Raw genomic sequence first — 16,449 nt, forward strand, 5'->3', positions numbered from 1 at the left:
AATTTCAAAATTTTTAATCATAGTAGAAAGAATATATGTAGAATTTAATTCATAACACTAAACTTATTTATCATAATGTAAATTAACCTTGAATCATTATCACTACTATCAAAGCAAAGAACAAGAATTAGAAATGCATAACACTAAACTAATTCCAAAATCAAAAACTCGTTTAAAATTACGTAGTTTTCTTCGTCCTTTTTCACGACGTGGAAATCAACTCCACTTCGAATCAATATAAAGGGAAATCAAAGTAAATAAGAAGAAAAGAAACATAGTTTGGAGAATAAAAGAAGTTGGAACATATTAGAGTGTCAAACTCAAATTGAAACTAACTCAAATTAATTTCAATTGGCTGAGGGTGAGCGTGCTTTTCACAGTTAAACCACTTGTTTAATTAAAACATTGACTTCATTTCTGTTAAATATAGTTGACATCGTCTAAATTGATGCGTAAGATCTGCAAATTTTAAAAGTTTATGTATTTAATAGAAAACAAAAATTAGTTTGTGTATTAAACGAGGATCCAAAAATAGTTTGTGTATTTTATTAGCAAATGAAAAATAGTTTGTGTATTTAAAAAAAAATTATTTTCAAAATTTAAATACATGTTAATTAAACACTAACGCCGTCGTCAATATCGTTAACCTGCGAATTTCAAAAATTTGTGTATTTAATAGGCAACGAAAATTAGTTCGTGTATTAAACATAGATCCAAAATAATTAGTGTATTTTATTAGCAAATGAAAATTAGTCCGTGTGTTTTTAAGGAATTTTCTCTATTGATAATCAACATAATCAAGTCATTATATTATTTAAAAATTAAAATGTAAACAACTAACGTCTCGTTTCGTTTGTAACATTTATTAGTTGGATTGAACCCAAACATTACATTATATGACATCAACAATTACAAATAGTTAAAACTACTTACAAAATATATTTGGAAAACTTGTATTACAGTTTTGCATCAAAATATATTTCAAGAAAATAATTGATAATTTACTGACTGTTCGTCTGTTCCTATTTTTCAAAAAAGTTAAGATGGTATATATAATTGGACCATATTAGAAAATTAAGATCACATTCAGACATAACAAGGACTAGTGAGCTAAACTGACTTCTCGTTTGAAACATTTATGGCATATCCATCCCCACTTCATAATTTACTCCAAATATGGAGCGAAAAATGGAGTATGGACAAACAATAAAAAATCACTCCATTTATGGAGTAATCACTTTTTTGTTTCTTCATTACTTTATTTCTCACTCTATTTTGCAGTAAATTATGGAGTGGAGATGATCTTATTAGCTGGGTTGAGCCCAAACATAACATTATATGACATTAACAATTACAAATAGTTAAAACTACTTACAAAATATATTTGAAAAACATGTATTATAGTTTTGCATCAAAATATATTTTAAGAAAATAATTGATAATTTACTAACTGTTCGTGTGTTCCTAGTTTTTCAAAAAAGTTAAGATGGTATATAATTGGACCATATTAGAAAATTAAAATCACATTTAGACATAACAGCGAAGGACTAGTGAGCTAAAATGCAAGATCTATGTCTAATAAGTAACATATTCTAATCAGAGGCGTGCTTACCATTGTTTGAAAAAGGCTTCTGCCTTAGGTCCCCAAAAAATGTATAATTTTTAGGACCCCTAATTTCATAAAATTATTCTGTAGAGCTAAATATATAGATTTAGGTAAATTTTCACCATTTGACCAAAAAAAAAAAGAAGGTAGATTTCCACCTGATTCTGAACTTGACTTTTGTTTTTGATGAATTCTTTTATTCTAATCAATTTCAATATGTGTTAAAAATGCAAAAAAAATAATTGAAGAACTGACAAGATCTAACTCACAGTTCTCATTTTCATTTTTTTTTGTTATTTACTATAATCCAATTTTTTTCTTATCAAAAATTAGGTGTTTGTATTTTTATTTATACAGTATGATAGTTTGATGAAAGAGTTCATAGAAAAAATAAATGATACGTTTTAACATATATATTTTTATCTATCATCATTTTTTAAACGACAAAATGTTGTATACTTTATCTATCATTATTTTATTCAATATTTTGTTAGTGTCACTATTATTTTTATTATTTTATCATTTGTATTTAAATGATTATTTTTTCTCTTTCTAAAATACCAAATTATTATTTTAACTTTCTCTAAAATAGCAATTTTCTACTTATAATTTTAACCTATACTTTTAAATTACAAATTTAAAATTGTTTCTATCACAACTAAAATTTATATTTTCTAATACATATTGTAAAAAAAAATATTTTTAAAATTTGCCTTGAGCCCACAAAATTCCTCGCACGGCACTGATTCTAATTCTCCATTAAAAAAAAGTTTCAAAAATACATAAAACATTAAGAGAATATAATCTAAAATCAAATTGTCCGTATTAAACTAACAAATAGTCAAATCTAATAAATACCATCTTCCTGAAAAGTTACATATGGAATAAAAAACAGACAATACAAATTCAATATATATATATTAAAGGATATAGCTGAATTTACCTTTAAACAATAACTAGATTCTGATCCGTGCGTCCGCACGGATGTTTTTTTATAACTTTATATTGTTCTTAATATGAATATGTTATCATACTATAGGAATGAAATTTATTTATATTGTTGGTGCGACTATACATGTTAAGAAATAAATCTTAACAAAATATTAAGAATAGTGTTTTTAACACTTGAAAGGAATACATTAAGATTAGAAATTTAAATTTACAACAATACTTTATAAACCTATTACATTAGAAGTTTAATAAAAGAAGTAGTCTTATATTTATAATAATATAACTGGCTTAGAGCCTGACTGGTTCAAACGCAGCGGTTGCGGTTACGAGAGTTTACAGATGCGGATGGTTGCGGTTTCTAGCGGTTTTAAGAGATTTATATAACTGCTTCTGCGGTTATATGGTGCGGGATACTTATGACTGGTTAATTACCAAACACAACAGGGGTTAAATAATAAATTAACAATATTTAAATTTTATATAATTATAAAAAATATCAAAAATCATAATCTTATATTAAGTATAAAAATTATATTTAGAAAATTATAGTTTTTTTTGTCATCAACTTATACAGACTCATACTGACTCTGTGAACCAAACCGGTAGATCTTGATCCATGTGAACGACGAAAGACGGTTGCTTTTTGACACTACGTGCTAGGCTATCCGCCTTTGAACGACTAAAGATGGTTGCTTCCTAAAACCGGTATAGTTTTAAATTTTTAAAAATTATAGAAAATTTTTATTTTAAAATTTTATAATATTAGTTAAAATACAATAGATATAATTTAGTATTTTTATAATTCAAATTTAAAATTTTTAATTAATAGTTTTATTTTTGTATTTATATTGTTTTTTAAAATAGAAAAAAATTATCATTCCGCAACCGCCCGCAACCGCAAACGTTGAAACCACCTTTTGAATTTATGAAGTTTACAACAGTTTGAAATAGTTCAGAACGGTTTGATTGATTGTTGCAAAACGCCAATAACCGTTAGCAACCGCAAACTGCGTTTACAAATGGTAGCAGAGAAACCAGTCATACCCTTAGTTCCAATTAAATTGGTATGTCGAACAATGTTGTAAAGGAAATGAAAATTAATAAAAAGATTAACATGTTTCCAATAATTTAGTGATAGTATATATGAAAGGAATATTCTGGTTGATCTAAGAATATCGACTGGATTTGAAAGATTGATACGCTTGGGTTAATGTGATAGCTTGAAAACAGGGGCTGTTTGGGAGTGATTCAGATTTTTGTGTTATTTGGTGGAGCTAATTAGGGGTGGGCGTTCGGGTACCCGTTCGGGTTCGGATCGGGTATTTCGGATTTTCGGGTATTTCGGTATAGAGGTGTAGAACCCGTTCGGGTATTTTTGTACTTCGGGTCGGGTTCGGGTATTTTTAGTTCGGATTCGGTTATTTCGGATCGGGTTCGGATATTTAGATTTTGAAAAAAAAAATTAAAATTTTCATTTCTCAAGTTTCTTGTATTTAAAAATATAACTTTCAGTTAACTAATTTTTTATTTTAATAGATTGAATGGTTAATAGATTTGGACATAACATTTTAAAACTAAAAAGACATTAATTTAGTTATTTTTTTTTTAAAATTTTGGATGTATCTTTTTGTTAATTTTTGAAATAAAAAATTTGACATGCATTTTAAGTGAATAACAAATCAATTTTTTCCGTAATTGTATGTATATCATATGAACTTAAAGTATGTGTAGTATCAATATAAATATTTTATATAAAATGAGAGATGTAAACTAGAAATATAAGGTTAATTATACATATGTTCGGTTATCTTCGGATATCCATTCGGGTTCGGGTATTATCCGTTCGGGTTCGGGTATCCAAACTCTCCTTATTCAATACCCGTTCGGGTATTTTTCTACTTCGATTCGGATTTCGGTTCGGGTTTTTCGGATCGGGTTCGGGTACCACTTCGAATATCGGGTAAAGTGTCCACTCAATTAGCCTAATTGAGTTGTGTCTCAAAAATATCTTTTCAATATAATATTTCTATTATAAACGGCAAAAGATCTCCACTAAAGAAGGTTGTAATCAAGTCACGCTAAATTGTAGTATTTTAAAAAAGATTGTGAAGCTAACTAATATTAAGGAGGTGGTTATACAAACCACGGATTGTATCCGGTTTGCTACGGACAATTTTAGAGTTGTAAGGCGGTTTGTTAATGGTGAATTTATTTAAAGGGAATTAATAGATAGGTAAAGCGTTACACGATGTGTTTTAATCCAATGGCATAGATAAGTAATTATACAAAATACATAAAAATTAATATCAAGAAAATATTATCTAAAATCAAATTGTCCATATTAAACTAACAAATAGTCAAATAATAATAAATACCATCTTCCTGAAATGTTACATCTATATTATTAAAACAGAAGTACAAAATAAAAATACCCTTTAATTTTACCATTTATTTACATTAGAATTTCATTGAGATATTTATTAAACATATATTTAAATATGCTTTTATTTTTCTAATTTAAATAATAGATTTAAGCATTTAATATCTTTTCCTAATTTAAATAATTTTCTTTAATTAAATCTTAACCAAAATAGATATTCTTAATATATTTTATATTAACATATTAAATCTTTTTAATATTTGTTAATAATAAATAATAAAATAAAAAAGTACACATCATAATCAATTTATATAACATATAAATAAAATATAAAATACTTTATTCGTATATTATTAGTATAATGCTTTCATAATACAAGTCCAATTAATTATAAATGTTGGATTTTTATGACACATTGTGATATAATAGACAATTAAAATCACAAAATATAATTATTCAAAGTAATAAATAAAATTTTTATGTTTTAAAATTTTATATTAACAATTATGTAATACATTTTAATTTACAAATATATATTATACCATTAGTACTCAAAAAAATTTAAAGTAAAGCAAATATTTATACGGTCACGGGTCAAACTCTAGAAATAAACAACAACAGCGCAAGATTATTTTTCTTTAACAAATTTATTTTAATAGATATTATAGTTCCAAATATATTTATATATTTTATCTATTTATAAATTTATTTTCTTTGTTTTTTAAGGGATGCTAATATTTTGAAACTGGAAAACAATTATGACCCACCTCTATATTATTTTAATTAGGATAAAATTTATATCAGAATATTTTTTAATTTTTAATTTTTATTTTTATTATAACTGCAAAGGTTAATTTTTAATATAAATTTATGTTTAAATATTACAAATACATCATTTAATATAAACTAAGAAAACTAAAAACATAAAATAAATACCCGTCCGCTCAGACGGGTCAAGGTCTAGTATGGATTAAGAAACAGACAATACAAATACAATATTATATATATATTAAAGGATATAGCTGAATTTACCTTTAAACAATAATTCAGAATATGTACCGAAGTACCAAAAATACGGTTTCTAGAACCAAAAATAATAGAAATTTAACATTTAGCCTAAATAAATAACAGTGAAAATTAAAGCACATATACAAAGGAGAGCAAAATAAGAGTTCAAATAATATTCATTTTCTGTTTTTTTGACATCAATCATAAAAATATTATTAAAACAAAAGTATCAAACAAAACCCGCGAAAACATCTATTGCACATTTTAAATGAATACAGACCATGATTCAATAGATTTCCACGGCCCATCAACTATGTATAATAGACCAAAGACATATATTTTAGTACGATACCAAAACAATTTCCGAAACGGTCAATAGATTTAACTACAAAACTCCAAGGAAGATGCATACTTCAGAACGTAATGTAATATGTCGTTGCGGAATGTCGCAAGTGCTCAGACATCCAAATTTAACTACAAAATTGCAAGGAAGATGCATACTTCAGAACATATTGTAAAATGAAGAACCCATAAGTGTAAAATGATGCATAATGTAGGACGCTCAATGCTGAAGTATATTGTAAAATTGCAAGAAAATGATGCAAAATGCCATAATGTATTGTAAAATATAGAATGCAGTAAGTGTAAACACATGATGCAAAGTGCATACTACAACCAAATGAAGAGCATACTGCAGAATGTTTAGTAAAATGAAAAACCTGTAAGTGTAAGGAAATGATGCATAATGCAAAATGTAGGACACTCAATGATGAAGTAAGATTGCAAGAAAATGGTGCAAAATGCAGAATGTGTTGTAAAATATAGAATGGAGAAGTGTAAACCACATGATGCAAAGTGCATACAACAACCAAATGAATGCAGATTGCGAAATGTAAGGAAGCTCATATGACAGTCAAAATTAGTTATACAACTACATGAATGTCATTTGCCCAATTTCAGAATGTTCAACAAAGGGGTTTAGTGATAACCCATATAGTTTCTAGAGTCAAGCAAGTTGTAAACTATATGAGACTAAACTAGTTACAAAGATGTTTGAAAAGAAGATACCGGTCACAGAAGTCTTCTACACTTCAAATCTATTCAGAATCTCCCAAACAATATGAACGCCTTCTGAAGTACATACCTGAGGAAATAAAAATAATTAGTCTTTAGTTACGTAGTATGCCCACCTTGTTTCTTCTACGGATGGACACAAGTCTAATAACTGCCTGCCCTATTGCAATATATTTCCATCCAACAATTCTTTTCTTGTAAGCGATGAGTAGTGAAGTAAGGAATCTGCTTTCAATTTGTAGCCTTTGTCTTAAGACTTTCTTAAACCGTAGGTCGTTACTCCATCCATCCATAGATCAAAAACAGAATTTTGAAAGCCGTGGGTACTAAAAAAGTCTTTTGTCTTAAGACTTCTAAACCGTGTGGTCTTATTTTCCATCCATTAATGACATTTTCTAGGCTGTTGGTCGTTATTTCCAATCCAACAAGTCTTAAACCTCCTAAATTTTCTCTGTCTTTGTCAAGATATTTGTAAGCCGTAGGTAAGGAATCTGTTTTTAGTTATAGTCTATCTTTAGACTTTCTTAAACCGTAACCATTCAAATAACTGAAAACAGATTATCTCAAGCCGTGGGTACTAAATCTTTGTAAGCCGTGGGTACTAAATCTTTGTAAGCCGTGGGTAAGAAATCTGTTTTCAGTTATAGTTCTTGTCTTAAGACTTTTTCAAACTGTACCATTCAAGTAACATAAAACAGATTCTCCTAAAAGTCTTTTGTCTTTAAGACTTGTAAGCCGTGTGGTCTTATTTTTCATCCACTAATGACTTTTTTTTCTGGACTGTTGGTCGTTATTTCCACTCCAACAAGTCTTAGAAACCCCACATTTTCTTTTTCTTTATCAAGACAAACTGTAAGCCGTGGGTAATAAATCTTTGTAAGCCGTGAGTTAATCTGTTTTCAGTTATAGTCCTTTTCTTAAGACTTTCTCAAACAGTACCATTCAAATAACTGAAAACAGAATCACATAAAAGTCTTTTGTCTTTAAGACTTGTAAGCCATGTGGTCTTATTTCCGATCCAACAAGTCTTAACCTCTTGCATTTTCTTTGTCTTTGTCAAAACATTTGTAAGCCGCGGGTAAGGAATCTATTTTCAGTTACAATCTTTGTCTTGAGACTTTCTCAAACCATAACCATTCAAATAACTGAAAACAGATTCTCTCAAGCCGTGGGTACTAAATCTTTGTAAGCCGTGGGTAAGGAATCTGTTTTCAGTTATAGTCCTTGTCTTAAGACTTTCTCAAACATTACCATTCAAATAACTGAAAAAAGATTCTCATAAAAGTTTTTTTGTCTTTAAGACTTAGAAGCCGTGGGTAGTGAAATAAGGAATCTGTTTTCAGTTCTTAGTCTCTGTCTTTAAGACATTCTCAAACTGTGGTCATTAACTCCATTCCACTGGAATAACTGAAAACAGATTTGGACAAAGCCGTGGGTAGTAAATCACAGTCTTTTTTTTTGCCTTGAAACTTATCAGCCGTTTTGTTTTATTTGCCATCCCAAACAACTTTTTTTACGCAGCTGGTCGTTAATTTCCATCCAGCAAGGCTTAGAACTGCCCCATAGACATTGTCTTTCATATTATTTTCCCATCCAACATGTCTTTTTACCGATCTGTCTTTTGTAAGCCATGAGTAGTGAAATCAGGAATCTGCTTTCAATTAGTAGTCTCTGTCTTGAGATCTTCTTAAGCCATTGGTCTTATTTTCCATCCACTAATGGTTTTTTTCTGGGCTGTTGGTCGTTATTTCCAATCCAACAAGTCTTAAACCTCCTACATTTTCTTTGTCTTTGTCCAGACATTAGTAAGCCGTGGGTAATGAATCTATTTTCAGTTATAGTCCTTGTCTTAAGACGTTCTCAAACCATAACCATTCAAATAACTGAAAAAAAAATTCTCTGAAGCCATGGGTACTAAATCTTTGTAAGCCGTGGATAAGGAATCTGTTTTCAGTTATAGACTTATAAGCCGTGGGTGGTAAAGTAAGGAATCTGTTTTCAGTTCTTAGTCTCAGTCTTTAAGAAATTCTCAAACTGTGGTCATTAACTCCATTCCATTGGAATAACTGAAAACAGATTTGGAAAAGCTGTGGGTAGTAAATCACAAGTCTTTTTTTTGCCTTGAGACTTATAAGCCGTTTGGTTTTATTTGCCATCCCCAAACAACTTTTTCTCTGCAGCTGGTCGTTAATTTCCATCCAGCAAGGCTTAGAACTGCCCCAGTGACATTGTCTTTCATATCATTTTCCCATCCAACATGTCTTTTTACCGATCTGTCTTTTGTAAGCCATGAGTAGTGAAATCAGGATTCTGCTTTCAATTAGTAGTCTCTGTCTTGAGATCTTCTTAAGTCGTTGGTCTTATTTTCCATCCACTAATGGCTTTTTCCTGGGTTGTTGGTCGTTATTTCCAATCCAACAAGTCTTAAACCTCCTACATTTTCTTTGTCTTTGTCGAGACATTAGTAAGCTGTGGGTAATGAATCTGTTTTCAATTATAGTCCTTGTCTTAAGATTTTCTCTAACCATAACCATTCAAATAACTGAAAACAAATTCTCTCAAACCGTGGGTACTAAATCTTTGTAAGCCGTGGATAAAGAATCTGTTTTCAGATATAGTCCTTGTCTTAAGACTTTCTCAAACTGTACCATTCAAATAACTGAAAACAGAAAAGTCTTTTCTCCCTAAGACTTGTAAGCCGTGGGTAATAAATCTGTCTTTAAGACTTGTAAGCCGTGGAAAATAAATCTTTGTCTTTGTCAAGACATGTGTAAGCCGTGGGTAATAAATCTTTGTAAACCGTGGATAAGAAATCTGTTTTCAATTATAGTCTTTTGTCTTAAGACTGAGCCGCATGCTCTTATTTGCCATCCCCTAACGCCCTTCTTTATACATGCACCACCAACTCATATTCTCGGTCCATTTAACAATCTTGCTATAGGGGATGGTATAAGTTTCTTTTAGAGGTAGCAAGGGACAATGTTTTCAGTTATAGTTCTTGTCTTAAAACTTTTTCAAACTGTACCATTCAAATAACTGAAAACAGAAAAGTCTTTGGTCTTTAAGACTTGTAAGCCGTGGGTAACAAATCTTTGCCAAGACATGTATAAGCTGTGGGTAATAAATCTTTGTAGGCCTGGGATTTCGGGTATTCGGATCGGTTCCGGGTAAGATCCATTCGGGTCTGGATATTCGGTTATTTATAAATTGTATCCAATGAGTACTTGGAACAGTTTGGTTCGGTTTCGGATCGGTTTCCGGTCGGTTCCGGGTCGGTTCCGGGTATTAAATTATTAAACCGAAACTAATATTTTTATTTATTTTCTATTTTCTATTTTTATTTTTAATTTTTTAAAAAAAAAGTTTAATCCAAATCGGGTATATATGTATAGTTTGAAAGTAGTTACAAGGAAATAGACGTGGTGCAGTGGTAAAAGTTGATGTACTTTCAACTTTCCCACCCGGGTTCGAAACCCATGAGGCGCAAATCCATATTTTTTAAACATTATTTCGGTTTAAACGGGTACCCGATCGGATCCGGATAAAAACCCGAACCGACCCGATACCTGTGGATATTCATAAACATTACCCATCGGTTAAATATGCCTTATCCGAAACCGATCCGAACCGGTCCATTTCGGGTCGGATCCGGTTCGGTATTCGGATCCGATTAAAAAGTCCCACGCCTAAATCTTTGTAAGATGTGGATAAGAAATCTGTTTTCAAATAGTCTTTTGTCTTAAGACTGAGCCGCATGCTCTTATTTGCCATCCCCTAACGCCCTTCTTTATACATGCACCACCAACTCATATTCTCGGTCCATTTAACAATCTTGCTATAGGGGATGGCATAAGTTTCTTTTATTGGTAGCAAGGGACAATGTTTTCAGTTATAGTCCTTGTCTTAGGACTTTCTCAAACTGTACCTTCAAATAACTGAAAACAAAAAAATCTTTGGTCTTTAAGACTTGTAAGCCGTGGGTATAAATCTTTGTCTTTGTCAAGACATGTGTAAGTCGTGGGTAATAAATCTTTGTAAGCCGTGGGTAAGGAATCTGTTTTTATTTATAGTTTTTTGTCTTAAGACTGAGCCGCATGCTCTTATTTGCCATCCCATAACGCCCTTCTTTATACATGCACCACCAACCCATATTGTCGGTCCATTAGGGGATGACATAAGTTTCTTTTAGAGGTAGCAAGAGACAATATTTTCAGTTATAGTCCTTGTCTTAGGACTTTTTCAAACTGTACCATTCAAATAACTGAAAACAGAAAAGTCTTTGGTCTTTAAGACATGTAAGCCGTGGGCAATAAATCTTTGTCTTTGTCAAGACATGTGTAAGCCGTGGGTAATAAATCTTTGTAAGCCGTGGGTAAGGAATCTGTTTTCAGTTATAATCTTTTGTCTTAAGACTGAGCCGCATGCTCTTATTTGCCATCCCCTAACGCCCTTCTTTATACATGCACCACCAACCCATATTCTCGGTCCATTAGGGGATGGCATAAGTTTCTTTTAGAGACTGCAAGAGACAATGTTTTCAGTTATAGTCTTTTTTTAGGACTTTCTCAAACTGTACCATTCAAATAACTGTAAACAGAGAAATCTTTGGTCTTTAAGACTTGTAAGCCGTAGGTAAAAAATCTTTGTCTTTGTCAAAACATGTGTAAGCCGTGGGTAATAAATCTTTGTAAGCCGTGGGTAAGGAATCTGTTTTCAGTTATAGTCTTTTGTCTTAAGACTGAGCCGCATGCTCTTATTTGCCATCCCCTAACACCCTTCTTTATACATGCACCACCAACCCATATTCTCGGTCCATTAGGGGATGGCATAAGTTTCTTTTAGAGATAGCAAGGGACAATGTTTTCAGTTATAGTCTTTGTCTTAGGACTTTCTCAAATTGTACCATTCAAATAACTGAAAACAGAAAAGTCTTTGGTCTTTAAGACTTGTAAGCCGTTGGTAATAAATCTCTGTCTTTGTCAAGACATGTGTAAGCCGTAGGTAATAAATATTTGTAAGCCGAGGATAAGGAATCTGTTTTCAGTTATAGTCTTTTATCTTAAGACTGAGCCGCATGCTCTTATTTGTGATCCCCTAACGCCCTTCTTTATACATGCACCACCAAACCATATTCTCGGTCCATTAGGGGATGACATAAGTTTCTTTTAGAGGCAGCAAAGGACAATGTTTTCAGTTATAGTCCTTGTTTTAGGACTTTCTTAAATTGTACCATTCAAATAACTGAAAATAGAAAAGTCTTTGGTCTTTAAGACTTGTAAGCCGTGGGTAATAAATTTTTATCTTTGTCAAGACATGTGTAAGCCGTGGGTAAAATTTTTTTGTAAGCCGTGGTAAAGGAATCAATTTTCAGTTATAGTCTTTTGTCTTAAGACTGAGCCGCATGCTCTTATTTGCCATCCCCTAACGCCCTTCTTTATACATGCACCACCAACCCATATTCTCGGTCCATTAGGGGATGGCATAAGTTTCTCTTAGAGGCAGCAAGGGACAATGTTTTCAGTTATAGTCTTTGTCTTAGGACTTTCTCAAATTGTAACATTCAAATAACTGAAAACAGAAAAGTCTTTGGTCTTTAAGACTTGTAAGCCGTTGGTAATAAATCTTTGTCTTTGTCAAGATATGTGTAAGCCGTGGGTAATAAATCTTTTTAAGCCGTGGGTAAGGAATCTGTTTTCAGTTATAGTCTTTTGTCTTAAAACTGAGCCGCATGCTCTTTTTTGCCATCCCCTAACGCCATTTTTTATACATGCACCACCAACCCATATTCTCGGTCCATTAGGGGATGGAATAAGTTTCTTTTAGAGGCAGCAAGGGACAATGTTTTCAGTTATAGTCCTTGTCTTAGGACTTTCTCAAACTGTACTATTCAAATAACTGAAAACAGAAAAGGCTTTGGTCTTTAAGACTTGTAAGCCGTGGGTAATAAATCTTTGTCTTTGTCAAGACATGTGTAAGCCGTGGGTAATAAATCTTTGTAAGAGTGGGTAAGGAATCTGTTTTCAGTTATAGTCTTCTGTCTTAAGACTGAGCCGCATGCTCTTATTTGCCATCCCCTAACGCCCTTCTTTATACATGCACCACCAACCCATATTCTCGGTCCATTAGGGGATGGCATAAGTTTCTTTTAGAGACAGCAAGGGACAATGTTTTCAGTTATAGTCCTTGTCTTAGGACTTTCTCAAACTGTACCATTCAAATAATTGAAAACAGAAAAGGCTTTGGTCTTTAAGACTTGTAAGCCGTGGGTAATAAATCTTTGTCTTTGTCAAGACATGTGTAAGCCGTGGATAATAAATCTTTGTAAACCGTGGGTAAGGAATCTGTTTTCAGTTATAGTCTTTTGTCTTAAGACTGAGCCGCATGCTCTTATTTGTCATCCCCTAACGCCCTTCTTTATACATGCACCACCAACCCATATTCTCGGTCCATTAGAGGATGGCATAAGTTTCTTTTAGAGACCGCAAAGGACTGTTTTCAGTTATAGTCCTTGTCTTAGGACTTTCTCAAACTGTACCATTCAAATAACTGAAAACAGAATAGTCTTTGGTCTTTAAGACTTGTAAGCCGTGGGTAATAAATCTTTGTCTTTGTCAAGACATGTGTAAGCCGTGGGTAATAAATCTTTGTAAGCCGTGGGTAAGGAATCTGTTTTCAGTTATAGTCTTTTGTTTTAAGACTGAGCCACATGCTCTTATTTGCCATCCCCTAACGCCCTTCTTTATACATGCACCACCAACCCATATTCTCGGTCCATTAGGGGATGTCATAAGTTTCTTTTAGAGGCAGCAAGGGACAATGTTTTCAGTTATAGTCCTTGTCTTAGGACTTTCTCAAACTGTACCATTCAAATAACTGAAAACAGAAAATGCTTTGGTCTTTAAGACTTGTAAGCCATGGGTAATAAATCTTTGTCTTTGTCAAGACATGTGTAAGCCGTGGGTAATAAATCTTTGTAAGCCGTGGGTAAGGAATCTGTTTTCAGTTATAGTCTTGTCTTAAAACTGAGCCGTATGCTCTTATTTGCCATCCCCTAACGCCCTTCTTTATACATGCACCACCAACCCATATTCTCGGTCCATTAGAAGATGGCATAAGTTTCTTTTAGAGACCGCAAGGGACTGTTTTCAGTTTTAGTCCTTGTCTTAGGACTTTCTCAAACTGTACCATTCAAATAACTGAAAACAGAAAAGTCTTTGGTCTTTAAGACTTGTAAGCCGTGGGTAATAAATCTTTGTCTTTTGTCTTAAATCTGTTTTCTTTATACATGCACCCCCAACCCATATTCTCGGTCCATTAGGGGATGGCATAAGTTTCTTTTAAAGGCAGCAAGGGACAATGTTTTCAGTTATAGTCCTTGTCTTAGGACTTTCTCAAACTGTACCATTCAAATAACTGAAAACAGAAAAATCTTTGGTCTTTAAGACTTGTAAGCCGTGGGTAATAAATATTTGTCTTTGTCAAGACATGTGTAAGCCGTGGGTAATAAATATTTGTAAGCCGTGGGTAAAGAATCTGTTTTCAGTTATAGTCTTTTGTCTTAAGACTGAGCCGCATGCTCTTCTTTGCCATCCCCTAACGCCCTTTTTTATACATGCACCACCAACCCATATTCTCGGTCCATTAGGGGATAACATAAGTTTTTTTTAGAAGCAGCAAGGGACAATGTTTTCAGCTATAGTCCTTGTCTTAGGACTTTCTGAAACTGTACCATTCAAATACCTGAAAACAGAAAAGTCTTTGGTCTTTAAGACTTTTAAGCCGTGGTTAATAAATCTTTGTCTTTGTCAAGACATGTGTAAGCCGTGGGTAATAAATCTTTGTAAGCCGTGGGTAAGGAATCTGTTTTCAGTTATAGTATTTTGTCTTAAGACTGAGTCGCATGCTCTTATTTGCCATCCCCTAACGCCCTTCTCTATACATGCACCACCAACCCATTTTCTCGATCCATTAGGGGATGGCATAAGTTTCTTTTAAAGGCAGCAAGGAACATTGTTTTCAGTTATAGTCCTTGTCTTGGGACTTTCTCAAACTGTACCGTTCAAATAACTGAAAACAGAAAAGTCTTTGGTCTTTAAGACTTGTAAGCCGTGGGTAATAAATCTTTGTCTTTGTCTAAGACATGTGTAAGCCGAGGGTAATAAATCTTTGTAAGCCGTGGGTAAAGAATCTGTTTTCAGTTATAGTCTTTTGTCTTAAGACTGAGCCGCATGCTCTTATTTGCCATCCCCTAACGCCCTTCTTTATACATGCACCACCAACCCATATTCTCGATCCATTAGGGGATGGCATAAGTTTTCTTTAGAGGCAGCAAGGGACATTGTTTTCAGTTATATCCTTGTCTTAGGACTTTCTCAAACTGTACCATTCAAATAACTGAAAACAGAAAAGTCTTTGGTCTTTAAGACTTGTAAGCCGTGGGTAATAAATATTTGTCTTTGTCAAGACATGTGTAAGCCGTGGGTAATAAATCTTTGTAAGCCGTGGGTAAGGAATCTGTTTTCAGTTATAGTCTTTTGTCTTAAGACTGAGCCGTATGCTCTTATTTGCCATCCCCTAACGCCCTTTTTTATACATGCACCACCAACCCATATTCTCGGTCCATTAGAAGATGGCATAAGTTTCTTTTAGAGACCGCAAGGGACTGTTTTCAGTTATAGTCCTTGTCTTGGGACTTTCTCAAACTGTACCATTCAAATAACTGAAAACAGAAAAGCTTTGGTCTTTAAGACTTGTAAGCCGTGGGTAATAAATCTTTGTCTTTGTCAAGACATGTGTAAGCCGTGGGTAATAAATCTTTGTAAGCCGTGGGTAAGGAATCTGTTTTCAGTTATAGTCTTTTGTCTTAAGACTGAACCGCATGCTCTTATTTGCCATCCCCTAACGCCCTTCTTTATACATGCACCACCAACCCATATTCTCGGTCCATTAGGGGATGGCATAAGTTTCTTTTAAAGGCAGCAAGGGACAATGTTTTCAGTTATAGTCCTTGTCTTAGGACTTTCTCAAACTGTACCATTCAAATAACTGAAAACAGAAAAGTCTTTGGTCTTTAAGACTTGTAAGCCGTGGGTAATAAATCTTTGTCTTTGTCAAGACATGTGTAAGCCGTGGGTAATAAATATTTGTAAGCCGTGGGTAAAGAATCTGTTTTCAGTTATAGTCTTTTGTCTTAAGACTGAGCCGCATGCTCTTCTTTGCCATCCCCTAACGCCCTTCTTTATACATGCACCACCAACCCATATTCTCGGTCCATTAGGGGATGACATAAGTTTCTTTTAGAGGCAGCAAGGGACAATGTTTTCAGCTATAGTCCTTGTCTTAGGACTTTCTGAAACTGTACCATTCAAATAACTGAAAACAGAAAAGTCTTTGCTCTTTAAGACTTTTAAGCCGTGGGTAATAAATCTTT

General features: G+C 32.9%; 1 protein-coding gene across 6 annotated transcripts in view; it reads right to left on the reverse strand.

The window, feature by feature from the left end:
• The window catches only part of LOC103849266 (K(+) efflux antiporter 4), a 94,297-nt gene that overhangs the window by 47,816 nt on the left and 30,032 nt on the right, over positions 1-16,449 (reverse strand). For 4 of the 6 annotated variants that reach the window (XM_033275796.1, XM_033275801.1, XM_033275797.1 and 1 more), the window contains exons 17-18: positions 7,014-7,089; positions 6,085-6,419 (exon numbers count right to left, since the gene is read on the reverse strand). The exons of 1 other annotated variant lie outside the window; for it this stretch is intronic. The gene's annotated coding sequence lies outside the window, so the exon portion shown is untranslated. Of the gene's footprint in view, positions 1-6,084; positions 6,420-7,013; positions 7,090-16,449 lie in introns of those variants that run through there. One more of the 6 variants, XM_033275799.1, reaches the window with a different exon arrangement.

The sequence above is a fragment of the Brassica rapa genome, chromosome A07 (assembly GCF_000309985.2).
Source record: "Brassica rapa cultivar Chiifu-401-42 chromosome A07, CAAS_Brap_v3.01, whole genome shotgun sequence".
NCBI lineage: Eukaryota > Viridiplantae > Streptophyta > Magnoliopsida > Brassicales > Brassicaceae > Brassica > Brassica rapa.